Source organism: Pogonomyrmex barbatus, unplaced genomic scaffold, assembly GCF_055798465.1.
Source record: "Pogonomyrmex barbatus isolate J1 unplaced genomic scaffold, ASM5579846v1 scaffold25, whole genome shotgun sequence".
NCBI classification, from domain to species: Eukaryota; Metazoa; Arthropoda; class Insecta; order Hymenoptera; family Formicidae; genus Pogonomyrmex; species Pogonomyrmex barbatus.
The window spans coordinates 550,505-564,934 of record NW_028297122.1 but is presented as its reverse complement, the minus strand read 5'-3'; the positions used below and the strand labels follow the sequence as shown (position 1 = coordinate 564,934).

Genomic DNA, 14,430 nt, shown 5'->3' with positions numbered 1-14,430 from the left:
TGGTCTGAGCTATGCGAAGTTCCCGTTGTTCTTTCCTTTTCTTTCTCTCTCATACGCACTTCTCATTCATATCTCTCTGCATTGATCAATCCTTTTCTTCTTAGTGAATCAAACGGAAGTCCCAGCTTCTAAAGTTCGACAACGCGATATTAAAAAATGATCTCATCGTCGTCGTTCTGACGATTGGAAACGATAAAAAAATCAGGGCTGAATCAAGAAGTTTCAACAGATATCGAAAAAACAGATCGAATCATCAACATTAACTATTATTGCTCCTAAATTCTCCCTAAACCAACCTTTAGCATCCTCATTTAACTCTGTTCTTCCTTTCGCCCCTACAACATCAATATCAACCAATCGCACCTAGTTATTTTCCACTGCATCTATGCAGAATAATTCATCGACTTCTACACCCTATCCCCAGGTCTCCCATTTCGAGATGACAAACCTCTTTTTGAGGATTTAGAAGACAAAGAATCCCATTCTATAGACCTAATCACTTCATCTCTTGAAGAACATCAAGAATACTTTCCTCCTTAATCCTCATGTATTAATCTTCTGTTATTATACACATATTTTGTTATTATACACGATTTTTATTATTATATATTTTAGTAATTTTTCTTTCGTTTGCTGATTATGTAATTATTAGTTTACGATAATCAGAGAATATTAATTGTATTATCGGGTAGGATCATACCAAAGATTCATTCACTCATACATTCATTCTCTCCCTCATAAGAATCCTACCCAATGGCCTCCGTACCTATGTAACACCCGCGATATCATATATACATAGGGGTCATTCGATAAGTCAGGTAAATTTTTCCAAGATGCTTAAGCGCAATCCACAAGACTTTTTGCGTCGATTCGTGACCGTAGACTGAACTTGGATCCATCACTATACACCCGAGTCAAAACAGCAATCGAAGCAGTGGACAGCGTCTAGTGAATGTGCGCCGAAGAAGGTGAAGACTGTTTTGTCGGTCAGGAAGATAATGGCCATTGTTTTTTGGGATTCCCAAGGAATCTTCATTGATTATTTACAGAAGGGTCAAACAGTCACAGGAGCATATTATTTTACATTTCTGAATCATTTATACGAAGAGCTGCAAACGAAACGGCCCGAGATTGGCGCGCAAAAAAATTATTTTTCACTATGACAATGCTCCGGCTCACACCTGCACAGTCACAATGACAAAGTTGCAAGAATTAAGATTCATTGAATTGCTACCCTATTCTATTCTCCCGATTTGGCCCCTTGTGACTTCTTTCTAGTCCCAAACTTCAAGATCTGGCTCGGGGAAAAGAAATTTTCGTCTGATGAGGAGGTCATCGCTGCTGTGGATGCGTATTTTGAAGGTCTTGAGACTTCCTACTTTTCCGAAGAGATAAAAAAATTGGAACATCGCTGGACTAAGTGTTTAGAGTTTCAAGGAGATTATGTTGAAAAGTGAAAAAGAATTTTCCGGAAAATGTGATTTTATTGCTTTTTTATCTGATTTATCGAACGACTCTCGTATACACACACAAATGTTTCTTCTCTTGTTTCTTCCGCTCTTTATTATGTATTTTTATTTTATCAATTAAAATCAATGTTTAATTTTAATTTTTATTTTCTTTAAATCCCTCGATCTCTTTTCCCCATCCCATTGATCGCACGAGGTCTTTCCCTGATAATAAGAATTAAGTTTCTTTACCAAAAAAACGATCGACGAACGTACGTCTACAGCGAAGCGTCATAGCGATTCTTTATCATTGACCTAATGCCGAGACATAAACAGTCCGTTCGACTCAAGATCACGTTTCCACGCCTGACTCTTGAGAGAGCAGCTGTTCGTCCTTTTGAGGACCATTCAATTCTCATCCATTTAAATTCTTAATTCTTAATTTTACAATTTACTCCGGGCTGGACATAACAGTATAGTGAAACTCTAAATTAAATGTGAAATTAAAATTATCTTATTTAGATGAGTATAAAGATACAAATATATTACCGTTTTACGTTAACATTTTAACTTAGCTTCCTATTGTTCGTAACTGTCTGTAGTCACACAGTTCATAACTGTGTTTAGTTGTTTAATTTTAACTAATTTTAGCATTTTAGCGTTTTAGTATTTTAGCATTTTTTATTTTCTAGATACATATTCGTGTACATATTTATTGCCATATTATGTATTTGTTAGTTTTATTTAATAATATTGCTTTTGTGTTATTTAATACAGTTATATTTATTTAAATAATTTATTAAAGAGAATTATTAAAAATATCTCATCTCAAATATCTTAAATATCTTAAAAATATTTTTAATAATTATTAATAAAACAGAATGATCTTCTTAATGAATTTTAAAGTCACATTCTGAAATACTTTAGTGTTTGAAGAAATAAAAATGAACAATGGAACATGTCTCGTCTCTTGTTAGATCTCATATTGTAAAATGGAAATGGAGTGTATTAAAACGGTGTGTATTAAAAAAAATAAACATTTCTTATTTTTAATATTTATATTTCTTTATTTTTGTAATATCTTTATTTATTTTTATAATATATAATTTTATATTATAATAATTTTATAACAGTATTAATAATAAAAGTATTGATAAAATGTTGGCGGTAGGCCGTGGTCACGTCCTCGTCCGCCATGTTTCTTACTTTTCTGCCATCTTTTTGCTCTAATAATAAAAAGTTAACAAATATTTAGATTTAATAATTAAAATTTTATTAATTTTAGATTAAGAAAAAGGGAAACGATTAACTGTGGAAATTCAGTTGAAACGAATAGAACTATAGTAGTGTTAAATATTAATGTTCTTACTTACGTTTTTGACGGCTGCTGCGATGGCCTACGTAGTGGTGATGGCCCTGGCAGTGGTGATGGTCCCAGTTGCGATTTAAGAATCGATGAACTTCGCTTTGCAAAGTTTGAATTTTGGTTCTCAGGGTCGCTAATTCGCCAAAATCGCTGCTGGCGTCACTCATAATGCTGAGAAAAAGTATTTATTATATTGTTACGTCCGGCAGACTTCACAAATTCTTCTCTTTCGGAGAGAAATAACGGCTGCTAATCGGCAAACAAAAATGTCTCGAACGATCTAGAAAGACTTTCTTTTTTATTACCGGAAACGCGAGACTCTGAAAAAATACACAGAATTCCTCTCGAGACACGTCCGTCATCCGGAAACAACAATTTTTTGTGGAGAACAGTTTTGTCGGCGCCAAAAGATTTATAGCATACTAATAAAATTTGAAATACAAAATCGAAATTCCTGACGCGTGAGAAACGAAATCGTCCAAGGCCGACACCCCCGAAACTGGAGGAGAGACTAAGAAAATGCCAATCAAGAGAAAGCAATCGGCAGCCGTTGATGAGCATGCCAATGAGTAATTAAGGGTGGAATGACGGATGAAATTTTCATAAACTAATTCCGTCATTCGCCAGGAAAACTGGAAAATAAAAACAATCACGATCCACAGAACGCCGCTCCCCTCCTTTTCCTGCACTCGCAATTTTTCCGAATTATCCTTCGAAAATTAACATAGAGATCCATCACGCTCTCATCCTTTCCACACTTCCAGAATCCTATATAAATCGCGATTTAAAGCAGATCGCTCTCTTCATTTTCTTCATCTTCCGAAGGACAGCAACTTCTGGAGCAGTCAGTGAAATCCATTTTTCCTTAGTATTAGAGTCTGTGCGCGATCTTAAAATTTCATTGAATCTCCAGCACGGGATCCTGCCAATCAATTCTCAATCACTACTTGTGCTCAGCAACAACAAAAGTGAGTCTTGTCTTAATCATTTTTCTTTCCGCGTTTAGTTCTTTCCGCGTGATCGTTGGTTCTCTTTTCCTTCCTTAAATCCCCTCTCCTGTTACGAATCCATAGGATTCGCATGCCGCTGATATTTTCGGTGAAAATAATCAATTCCTAACTCCAATTTCTGCTCCAAGATTGGCAAGCCGCCGATCAATTCAGTGAAGCTGCCCTCCCCTGCTCCTCAATATTCTTATCCTTTCTCTAATCCAGCTTTACATTTAGTGAAACTAATAGTGAAAATATCTGCCGACATCTCGAACAACCGAAAAAAATGGGCGTAAGACACTTTCGCAGCAAAACAAGCGGGCTTGTCGCGAAAATGAACGCGCCGTCGAACTCGCAGAACAGTTAATAGAGGTGGAACCTAGGCTCGCAATCATAACATTAGAAGAATATGCCATCGCTCCGCGGCAGAATTCAAGCAACAGTGTTCAGAGAAATTCAATTTAGAAAAATTCTATAACCTTGTCCGCCTCAATCTCCCATACATCCATCATCGGGAGTCTTTCACATAAAACGCAAGTTTAAACCTATCTCCGAATTTTGGAAGGAAATCTCCAAACGTCAATCTCATCACGCCATTCCCATATATCTTTTTAATCCCCTTCTTTATCTTATATCAGCTAAATATTTCTCCAGAGCGCATCCTAATCTTCCGCCATACCTTGCACCCGACTTCATCGATATGTTCGCTATAACGAAATTTTTACTTCAACTTGAGCAATAAGAAATCCTGTAATATGTGAAGTTACAATTATGTACCGCTATAAAATTTTCATGTAAACCTTAACCTCTGTACCGTGTAGATCTATGTGATTTCGATTTCCTAAGTTCAAATCAGTATTGTTATCAGTATTGTTAATCAGTATTGTTATTAGACATAAATGTAGACTCAAGCTCCGTTTATGTATTTTTTTTTCTTTCATTTACTTATTAAATTTTTGTTAAACTGAGTTACGTTTTAATTATTTTAAAAATAAACCTCGATCATTCCCGAGCCTTGAAAATCGCACGAGGTCCTATTTCAGGTTAAAGAGATTCGGTTCTCTGACCAAAAAACGGACCACCGACCGCGCTAGCGCAAATAGGAATTATAGCGTCATCAACGTTGACCTTATGCTCTAAGAGTGCATTTGATTCTCAGGTCGACACCTCAACGACGATCTGAGAGAATAAAAACTAGTTCCGTGCGTCCACCCGAGTTCTCTTTCTTAATTAAATCGACTTTTCCTTTCTTCCGAAGCTCGGACGTAACAATATTAAAAAGTTATATTTAAAAATAATTATGTTTAAGTATTAATAAAATAATAATGTGTCTACTTACACGTCTTGTTTGGGAAGAAATCCCAGTTGCGCACAGAATAAATCGGACACAGCAGGTTGAATGGATCCGACACAGATCCAAACGGATACAATAAGGAACGGACACAAAGTGGTTGAAATTGGACACAGTGAAAGTCGGTCACAATGACAATCGGACACAGTAGGAAATGGACACACGGTAGTTGCAATCAAACACAGAGCGCTGTATCGAGTTAAAAGTAGTACAGATGTAGTACAGATTTCCAAACTAAAAAAATCGTCAACTTTAATGCTTAATATTGGTTCGCGAGGCAGATCGCCGTTTTTTTGCCAGACTCTTTTATCTATTTATCTATTTAACTATCCGTGCGTCCATTTCCTACTGTGTCCGTTTCCTACTGTGTCCGATTGACACCGTGTCCGATTGTGTCCGATTGTGTCCGATTTTCAATGTGTTCGATTGCAATCACTGTGTATCCGTTTCCTACTGTGTCCGATTGACATTGTGTCAGATTGTAGCTACCGTGTGTCCATTTCCTACTGTATCCGATTAGTACTATGTTCGATTTTCAATGTGTCCGATTGCCACTGTGTCCAATTTATTCTGTGCACAACTGGGACTCACTCTTGTTTGGCATCCATTCTGTTGAAGACTTTTTTTTCATAGTCTATGGGTAGCATTAGTTATATGATTAGTCACGCACTTTGTGTCTTATATTTTTTATTCAATAGATAAGACTAGTATATATATATATATATATATATATATATATGTCCCAAAACTGACGCATTTTCTTTTAAGAGCAGATTCTTTGGAACATTCTAGGACGAAAATTTTAATACAAAAATGTCGAGGCTATAATAGTTTTTAAATTATTGGCGATTAAAATTCACTAATATATATATATATATATATATATATATATATAAAATACATAGTTTCAATATGTATATATATATATATATATATATATATATATATATATACATACATACTGAATATATATATATATATATATATATATATATATAAAAACTGAATTCTTGCATATATATATTCACTTATATACATATATATTAGGTGTACAAAAAAGTTCTGAGCTTTTTTTTGTAAAATTCAATCTTTATTCAAAAACAAACAAAAAAATATTAATCAGCGAAATATTCCCCGTTTGTATCAATGACCTTTTGCCATCTTTCGGGTAGCTTGCGAATTCCTTGACGAAGCTCACCGGCTTCGAAGCGATAAAGTCATCAATTTTCGTATCTCTTCAAATCTCACGAAATGTGTATCAGCCAAATGATGATCGGAATAGGTAGTAATCGGAAGGCACCATGTCTGGGCTATACGCCGCGTGCGGGAGAAGTTCCCAGCCTAACGCAAAGATATAATCCTGAGTCGCTTTCGCAACATGTGGTCGAGCATTGTCATGAAGCAAGATCACTTTACGATGTCCTTGGCCAGTAAATGGTCTCTTTTCTTCTAATGCATCGCTCAAATTGATCAATTGTTGTTGGTAGCGGTCTGCCGTGATTATTTCACCCGGTTGTAACAACTCGTAATACAACACACCTTTCTAATCTCACCAGAACAAAACCTTCTTGGCGTGGATATTGGGCTTTGGCGAAGATTGACCAGAGTCAACCCATGATTTTCTACGTTTAGGGTTATCATAAAGAATCCACTTTTCATCGCCTGTAATGATTTTGTGTAGAAAATCTTTTTTCCGGAACTTTGAAAGCAAAGTAAGTGCAGTGTCACGTCGACGATTTTTGTTGTCTTCAGACAATTCATGCAGAACCCATCTACCTTCCTTCTGAACCTTTCCCATCGTATGTAAACGTACGGAAATGGTTTGCTGCGTAACGCCAAGTTGTTCTGCAAGCTCCTTTTCAGTTTGCGCAGAGTTTATATCCAGCAGTGCTTGCAATTCGTCCGTTTCAATCTTTTGAGGGCACGCGGTTCATCTTCAAGATTGAAATCTCCTTGGCGAAATTTTTGATATCATCTTTTACATGTATGACTTTCAGCGTTCTCTCCATATGCAGCACAAATCATTGCAATGGCTTCAGCAGTATTTTTCTTCAGATGAAACGTGAAGTGGATGGAAAATCGAATATGCTCTTTTGTTATTGCTATCGTGAACACTACTGATTTTTGAGGTTATGTGCATCAAACGCCAAACCATATGGCATTTTAGAAGGCTAAATGTCAACGCTTTAAAACCGCAAAAGGGCGGGAAGATATATAAAATTTAAATTGTTATTTCGTATGAAATCTAAAGCTCAGAACTTTTTTGTACACCTAATACATACACATATGTGTGTGTGTGTGTGTGTGTGTGTGTGTGTGTGTGTGTGTGTGTGTGTGTGTGTGTGTGTGTGTGTGTGTGTTCATATTTATATAAATATGTACATTTATATTTTATATATACACACATATATATATATATATATATATATATATATACAAAGGATATTTTCAGATATTCCTTTTTTATTCGTTTAATGAGTCATATATTATTTCATATATAACAAAAAAATTTTGTTTATAGAGCAATAAATTAAAAAATGTTGGCAATTTTTGTATTCATTGTATACTTTCAAATTCTTTGAATGAAGGTATTGATTAAAGACTGTCTTCAAATTATACGATACTTAACAAAAATATCCTCAAATTATACAATCAACATATCAGACGGAAATGTCTCCGAATTATACAATTGATATATTTGATAGAATTGTCCTCATATTACGAGGGTAGTCTGAAAAGTTTTGAGCCTAACATAGAAACAAGTATTTTTTCGATCAAATATAATTTTATTTTTCAATATAATCTCCTTTTAAGTCGATACACTTTTCCCATCGATACTCTACCCTCTTTAATCCCTCCAAATAGTAGTTGGCGTCTTGCTTCGCAAAAAAGGCGTTTACGTATGTAATGACCTCCTCTTTCGATGAAAATCTCTGTCCTCCAAGCGAAACTTTAAGCTTAGGAAACAGAAAAAAGTTGCTGGGAGCCAGATCTGGTGAATACAGTGGGTGGTCAACCAATTCGAAATGCAGTTCGTGAATTTTGGCTAATGATGCGTAATACGCTCCCGTTATTGTTTTACTTTTTTCAAGATAGTCGATACACACAATTCCGTGACTATCTCAAAAAACAGTCGCCATTACCTTCCCAGCTGATGGAATCGTCTTCATCTTTTTCGGAGCAGGTTCACCCTTTGCAGTTTACTGTTTTGACTTCTTTTGTCTCTGGAGTGTAGTGGTGGATCCAAGTTTCATCTACAGTTATGAATCGTCGCAAAAAATCTGACTCGTTTCGCTTGAACCGCTCCAACAGGGCCTTGGAAATGTTCATTCGAATTCGTTTTTGGTCCAAAGTGAGCAAGCGTGGCACTCAACGCACGGATAGCTTGCGCATATCCAATTCTTCAGTCAATATATGACAAACGCGTTCTTTCGATATGCCTCTGCTATTTCTCTAACCTTGATTCGACGGTCGTCCAGTACCATTTGGTGAACATTTTCGATGTTATCAGCGGTGGTCGCAGTTTTTGGCCGTCCCGAACGCTCATCATCAGCCAAGCTGGTACGACCACATTTAAATTCAGCTGCCCATCTTTTTATGGTGGCAAATGATGGGGCAGAGTCCCCGTAAACAGCATTCAACTCGATTTTAATTTGCGCAGGCGTATTGCCTTTCAAATGTAAGAATTTAATCACGGCACGATATTCAATTTTTTCCATTTTTACAAAAACACTGACCTCGACTGACATAAACGACTGAGCGTCCAAAATGGCTGAAATTTTCACAAAAATTTCCTGGGTGAGATAGTATTTTTTCGCAAAATAATTACGAGTTTTCACGATTGATTCGTGGTCGGCTTCCGCCGTGACGCACACCCTCGCTTCTTATTTGGGCACAAAGAAAAATGTAAACAGTTAAACTTAAACAGTAAGCAAATTGTATAAGGATTATAGCACAAACATTTATTATATTATATCATATTGTTGTAGCCATACCTACATTTAAATATATTAATAAGCCGCATGGCAACAGTAAATTTGAGAAGTTTTTCGAAAAATTGCAGAAGTGCAAGACAGCAAAAGCTGCGATCAATCTTTCGAAAGATTCACGGAAAGATTCCATGGAAACGCATCGCACGAAATGAATGATTTCGCATTGCGAAAGGAATGATTGTCGATCAACGAATTCCTTAATCGCGTCCAGCTGAATTGTGCGCGATATCGATTGATCAATACTGCATAATCGAACGATGAACCCACTCACAACGCTGATCGGGCATTGATTGTCACTATATAATTAGTTACCGATTTATCGAGAACGGGAACGAGGAGTCACGAAATAATTACCGGAGTGAACATCTTTTGCAATTCGGTCACAGCATCGAAAATCCGTCGCTAAGTTCATAAAACGTGATAATCGACTGTCAAGTATCGTACAGTCGTCAGCCTTCCGAGTATCGCGACCGTGCTGTGTCGCCCGACATCTGAACCCGTGTGTGAATATTGTAAACCAGCGCTAAACGAAATCTTAAATGTAACATTAAATTCATTGTGTATTTAATAAAATAAATCTACTAATTTACGAAAAGTGAGCGAAAGTGATTACGAAGAACCTTCTACCCTTGATCCTGCTCGGAGTTCCAACTCTTTAGGCGAACCCAACTTTCCCTAATAATAAGTTTGTAGCTCATCCGGAGTACAACAATTTGGTGGCAGCGGTGGGATTATCAAAAACCATCCCCAAGATCAATAACTTGAGAGGATCACTGCTAACCAAGTCAGTAGAACGGATAAGCCTTGACGTACCAAACTACGGGCAAAAAGGGGAAAAAAAAATTTTCTAGTAATAAGACCTGCAGTAGCAGACTAAAGGCTGCAGAAGAAAAAAAATTTTTCTTTTCACTCTCAAATCAAAATTACAAGACCTATAGAAAACAAGCGGACAGAGAAGGAATCAGAAAATAATAAGTGAACAATTTGACTGAAGGGAAAAATGAGTGAATGTGGGAACAGCTGAATAGGGATTCAAATAGGGTAGTGCATGCGCAATATGCCGATGCCGATTCCGGCTAGCATCCTATAGCCTCTTCTATTCAATTTCTATTCTTACCTCCATGAAGCGTAGCAGAAGATATGCGGGTGAACCCTGGAGAATCTGAGCAACCCTGTCGGAGACTAGATAACTAGTTCCGATGGAAGCAAGATCAAGGCGGACAAGGAAGGAAGAAATGGATCTCCAAAGGGAGTTTGGTCATGGGCTGACAACCTATCGGAAAACTCATTGTTATGAAGCCACCAAAGAAGCCTCGGAAGGGACGGATATACAAGCGACGACTTAGGCAAAGAAACCTGGACTTCTCTTTAGGTACTTGGAATGTAAGAACGCTATATAGACCAGATAGGAGGCACAGAAGGAGACATTGAAAAAGTATAGAATCGAGATAGCTGCAATACAAGAGACAAGATGACAGGGAAGAGGAATAAGAGACACAAGATCTCACATTATATTGTACAGTGAAAAAGAGAAAGGAAAAAAGGAAATAGGCATTTATAGGAGCCTCGAACATAACATATTAGATTTTCAACCAATCAGTGAAAGAATATGCAGAATGAGACTAGCAACAAGATTCTTTGATTTGTCAATTATAAATGCACACAGCCTTACGGAAAAACAGGAGGAAAATATAAAAATGGAATTCTACTAGCTTTTGGAAAACGCATATGACAATTCCCCCAAAAACGACATAAAATTAATCATAGGAGATATGAATGCGAAGGTTGGAAAAGAGGAAATATATAGGGGCACAATAGGAAAACATAGCCTACACATGAAAACGAATGAGAATGGAGAAATACTAATAGACCTAGCAACAAATAGAAATATGCTAATTAGCTCAACAACTTTCCCGCATCGGGAGATACATAAGGGAATCTAGTCCATCATCCCGGATGGAAAAATTGTCAACTGTAGAAAAAGTGAAAACTGTATGGAGAGACTACTTCAACGAACTTCTCGAATAAACCCCAGAAGGACAATATCAAACACAGGAGAGACTAAAAACAAACGACGAGGAAATGGAGCCACTCATCATCCAGGAGGTATTAGAGACAACAAAGACACTTAGAAACAACAAAGAAGAAACAACAGAAACAACTACTTATAGATAATATTTCGGCAGAACTCTTTAAATCAGGGGGATATAAATTAATAGAAGAACTACACTCATTAATCATAGATATATGGACTTAAGAACAACTCTCCAGTAAATGGAACAAATCCATTATGTGTTCCATTTATAAAAAAGGTGAGTTACAGTGTAAAAATTATAGGAACATATCCTTGTTATGTACAGCGTACAAAATCTTTACATATACTTATTCATATACTTATCTTATATCTTTACATATATTTACACTAAACAAGAGGCTCAAACCAGCTATAAAAAAAATAATTCAGGAATATCAGGCAGGCTTCCGACCAGGAAGATCTACTATTGACCAACTAATTGCAGTTAAACAGACACTTAGTACAGGCTGGAAGTATAACGTAGACATCCACCATCTTCGTAGATTTCAAACAAGCATATGACTCGATCGATAGGGAGAAGCTGTGCAATAATGCGGGAATTCGAGATACTGGAGAAACTGATAAGATTAATTCAAATTACACTATGCCATACAGGCATACGAGTACAAAATCAACTCACGGAGATCTATAAGAATACTAAGAGAATTAAAACAAGGATGGATTAACTCTTTAATATAGCATTAGAACACATAATTAGATAGTTGACAGCAAATAATAGCACGGGCCTCTTAGCAAATAAATCAGTGCAAATAGCAGCATACACAGATGAAATTATCATGGCGAATAACAACTATTAAGGATATCAACTATATCAAGGAGAATAACGACCGCAACGGATCAGATCACAAAAGGACAAACACGAATGGAAAACACAGAAACAGTACAAAATTTGACATACCTCGGAACCAACATATCGCAGGATGGGTCGGAAGAACATAAAATACAGAGGAGAGTAATGTTGGTTATATTATATATAGTTATATTATATATAGTATATTAATAAAACGTATTTTGCATTAATGCTAGCCTTCAGATGTAAAGAAGTTGTTTGGAAAACAAAGATGAGGATATATAACTATCATAAGACCGATTCTGTGCTATGGCTGTGAGACGTGGATCATGACACAAAAAATAATGGACAAAATAAACATCTTTGAGAGAAAAATATTAAGGCGTATATACGATTAGGATTGCTGGAAAAATAGGTATAATCATGAGCTAGAATATAAGAAAACACCAGCCTCAGGTTTTGTAAGATTACAAAGACTGTGGGCTAGTCATGTCATAAAGATGGAGAAAAATAGGATCCTTAAGAAAGTCCTGTAAAGTGAGTGGAGAGGAATGAGACCCAGAGGCAGACTAAGAGAAGATGAGAGGATGTTGTGGCGGAGGATGCGAGGAAAAATAGGAACTGATAGCTGGAGAAGAATGGCGAGGGATAGAAATGAGTGGAGACGCAGATTGGTGGAGGCCAGGGCCCGAATTGGGCTGTAGAGCCAATGGAGAGAGAGAGAGCGGGAACAGCTGATCGTGAGCGCCGACTTAAGACAACGAGTGTCCAATGGTAACGAAGCAATGCACGACGATCGAACAGCGAGCCAGCGTCATCCCATGTCCACCGACACCAGGTAGCAAAGACACTTCACCGACACGCACTACTATCAGCGCAGCCAACTGATACGCCAGTACGAGTAACAACGACAATGCAAGCGCATCCGATGATGTCTACTAATATAAATCGTAAAAGCAATATTTTATCAAAAGCAAATGTCTACAGTGAAGGACACTACAGCGCGTGCAACCTGATCTAAGCCACGATCAACACATAAAAACGAACCGAACTATTACCGCAAATATTACCACTAGAAACGTGTCAGTAGAAATACGCGACAGCGTGCGCCATGTATTAAAATACGAAAGCGACGAAGATGTTCACGTTATAACTGAACGCGAATTTCCGTTCGACAAAAGAGATTATAGTTTGCTCGCGTTAGATCACCCCGCGTTAGACTCTCAAACAAAAGCGACTGATTCACACCCAACACCGAACAAACTCGCGAGACAGCATATTTAATTCTTTTGATTCTTTTATATCAAATATTAATAAACGAAATGGCACACTCACCCGTCGAACAACAAAACGAAATTGATAATGAAATCCTATAGTTGAGGCAATAGATAGAAACGGCCCACAAGAGAATCGAACGAACCGCCATGTCACAATCGACACACCGCCAGATAATAGCATACTCCATGAATTGTTAGACGAAATACGAGACCTCCGCGTGCAAATAAACGGATCGGCAGGCACAAGTACCGGTAGGCGAATGAACAAGAGTATCACAAGATTTTCTGCCTCACCCGTTAGATTTATTACGAACCCGAACGTTCGTATCAGAACATACGAAATCAGTCGGAAAACGCGCTAGCATTCCTGCTGAAGGATGCCCGTAATAATTCCAAAGATCGATGGTATCTCACGTAGCATACAGAATATAAGAGTTTCTCAACGCAAGTACATACGCGACAAAAAATATACATCCTGCGGACGAACACTCGTTACTCGAAGCCATCCTTTGCACCAAATTCAAGGGCAAGACTATGATGGACTTCGTATGCAAGATATAGTAAATTTTGAACAATTGAAGCGAGAATTAGAAAAAGAACATTTGAGCAAACGAAGTACCGCACAAATTTGTAACTTGAATTTAACTTACTTAAACAAAAATCGAATGAGAGCGCACAAGAATTCGGCAGACGAATCGATAATATTGTGATTATACGCTGGAATTATACGCTCTAGAAGAAGGAAAAAATCATACAGTCGAACAAGCTATCTTAGAAAACATAAAAGAACAAGCACTCCATAACTACAAAACGAGTTACGAGCATAAAGAGATCAAATTAATCATATGATCGCAACGATATAAAATGCTATAGGAGGCGATCGCGGGAGCAAGCGCGGAAGAAAAAACGCGAAGCACTTGAACTCTAGCGTATCGAAATCGGTCAACATTTAAAGCACAATCATAAAGCTTGCGAGAAATGCGGAAAAATAAGGCATTACGGACGCAACTGCCGTAGCAGCAGATATACAGACAGATTTACCTTACCGAAACCCGGAGGGCAATCACATAAACATGATTGAGAAGCAATGTAATTATTGTCAAAAGGTAGGACATTTGCGTC

At 37.2% G+C, this 14,430-nt stretch overlaps 1 protein-coding gene and 1 pseudogene across 1 annotated transcript in view; one reads left to right on the top strand and one right to left on the bottom strand.

Moving 5' to 3' along the window:
• Positions 1 to 14,430, top strand: part of LOC148936275 (uncharacterized) — a 125,436-nt pseudogene that overhangs the window by 13,568 nt on the left and 97,438 nt on the right.
• LOC105430555 (multicopper oxidase 3-like) overlaps positions 1 to 14,430 on the bottom strand; it is a 163,070-nt gene that overhangs the window by 76,626 nt on the left and 72,014 nt on the right. The gene's annotated exons all lie outside the window — the stretch shown is intronic.